The following is a 2,418-nucleotide window of genomic DNA, read 5'->3' as shown; positions in this document are numbered from 1 at the left end:
GTGTGCATGTGTGAGTATGTGTGTGAGTGTGTGTATGTGTGTGTGTGTGAGTGTGAATGTGTGTGAGTGTGTGTGTGTGTGAGTGTGCGTGTGTTTGTGTGAGTGTGCGTGTGTTTGTGTGAATGTGAGTGTGTGTGTGAGTGTGAGTGTGAGTGTGAGTGTGTGAGCGTCAGTGTGTGAGTGTGTGTGTGAGTGTGTGAGTATGAGTGTATGTGTGAGTGTGTGTGTGTGAGTGTGTGAGTGTCAGTGTGTGAGTGTGTGTGTGAGTGTGAACAAGGTGCTTCACCCTGCTGGATGTTCTTGTCGGGATTGTCAGTGGGAGAGGAGGTTGGGTTTGTAGTGCGAAAGGAGTCTGGAATTGGAACTTTGATGGACCTTTCGGATAATGCCAAGGGGGACACACAGCCAATTGTAGCAATCATTCCAAAATTCAAGTTCAGGTTAAGCAGGAGAGTTGGAAGGCGGAGGAATAGTCGAGATTGGGAGGGGGAACAAAGCAGCCAGGGAATTCGGGTTGCCAACCCTGGCTGGTCATATGCCAGGAGAGGTTGTTGATGTGACATCACAGAAAGAGTGACTTTAGGAAACCGGGTCCATTTCTCGATGGGGGCCAGTTGCTGTGGAATGGCACCATTGGGCAGAGAGACCACCTCAGTGCAGTTTGCCCGAGATGCAATGAAGGATTTCACAGTGAAACTGGGACTGTTTAACATAAGGCATTTTGAAAAAGAGATGAAGCGAGTGTGGGCACCGGAATTTGCCTTATTAATTTTGCCTTATTAAGGGTGATTTAGTGTCACTCCCTGAACTGGAGACTGAGGGGTGCCAGACGCTGACCCCTGGCTGCCTCCCCCTCACTGGGTTATCAGCTGCAGCTCAGCACTGGTGGGGCAGAGTTCGGCATGAAGTGGGGGCACCTACTCTCGGTGCCCAGGAAGAGTTCAGCTGGTGTCGCTGGCACCCCGGTGTCAGGGGTCCAGCTTCCTCCCCTCCCTTTGGCAACTTGTCGCTCAGTGTTGCTGGCACTGGACCCAGGAGCAGCTGCTGGACAGTCCTCCCAGCCTCCTACAGGGCAAAACCAGAGACACGATGGTCACCATTCCACCACTCGGAATCACGCCTGCAGCTAGCAGCTCGTTCACTGTGCATGCTGAAGGATTTCAAAATCAGGGGCCAGCGCAGTTTGCAGGAAGACATTTACTGGGCAGTTAGTGTCCTCGGCCCAACCATCTTCAGCTGCTTCATCAATGACCTTCCTTCCATCATAAGGTCAGAAGTGGGGATGTTCGCTGATGATTGCACAATGTTCAACACCATTCGCAACTCCTCAGATACTGAAGCAGTCCATGTCCAAATGCAGCAAGACCTGGACAATATCCAGGCTTGGGCTGACAGGTGGGAAGTAACATTCACACCACACAAGTGCCAGGCGATGACTATCTCCAACAAGAGAGAATCAACCATTGCACCTTGATGTTCAATGGCATTACCATCACTGAATCCCCCACTATCAACATCCTGGGGGTTACTATTGACCAGAAACTGAAACTAGCCATGTAAATACTGTGGCTACAAGAGCAGGTCAGAGGCTGGGAATTCTCCAGGAGTAACTCAGCTCCTGACTCCCCAAAGCCTGTCCACCATCTACAAGGCACAAGTCAGGAGTGTGAAGGAACACTCTCCACTCGCCTGGATGAGTGCAGCTCCCACACACTCAAGAAGGTGACATCGTCCAGGACAAAGCAGCCCGATTGATTGACACCCCATCCATAAACATTCACTCCCTCCACCACCGACGCACAGTAGCAGCAGTGTGTGTACCATCTACAAGACGCACTGCAGAAACTCACCAAGGCTCTTCTGACAGCACCTTCCAAACCCACGACCGCTACATCTAGAAGGACAAGAGCAGCAGATAGATGGGAACACCACCACCTGGAAGTTCCCCTCCTAGCTGCACACCACCCAGACTTGGAAATATATCGGCCTTTCCTTCACTGTCACTGGGTCAAAATCCTGGAGCTCCCTCCCTAACAGCACTGTGGGTGTACCTACACCACATGGACTGCAGCGGTTCAAAAAGGCAGCTCACCCAGCACCTTCTCGAGGGCAACTAGGAATGAGCAATAAATGCTCCAAGAACAATATGACTTCTAGGGATTTAACAGTTTGGGGGTGGTGAAATAGCTGAATTACTCCAGCACTTCTGAAATGAAATGTCTTCTATTAATTTAAGTTCTGTTGGCAATGATCAGTGGGAGAAAGATTTAAAAGACAGAATTTAATATATGAAGTTGCTAAAAACGACAGCTACAGAACATCAGGCAGTTTATCAAACCTAACCTGTCAGAATGCTCAACCTACCTAAACACTCCCACTCCACCCCAATCCCTTAACCTTAACCCTACAGGGAGAGGC

The sequence above is a fragment of the Carcharodon carcharias genome, chromosome 17 (genome assembly GCF_017639515.1).
Source record: "Carcharodon carcharias isolate sCarCar2 chromosome 17, sCarCar2.pri, whole genome shotgun sequence".
In the NCBI taxonomy this organism is placed as follows: Eukaryota; Metazoa; Chordata; class Chondrichthyes; order Lamniformes; family Lamnidae; genus Carcharodon; species Carcharodon carcharias.
Note: the sequence above shows the minus strand (reverse complement) of the source record.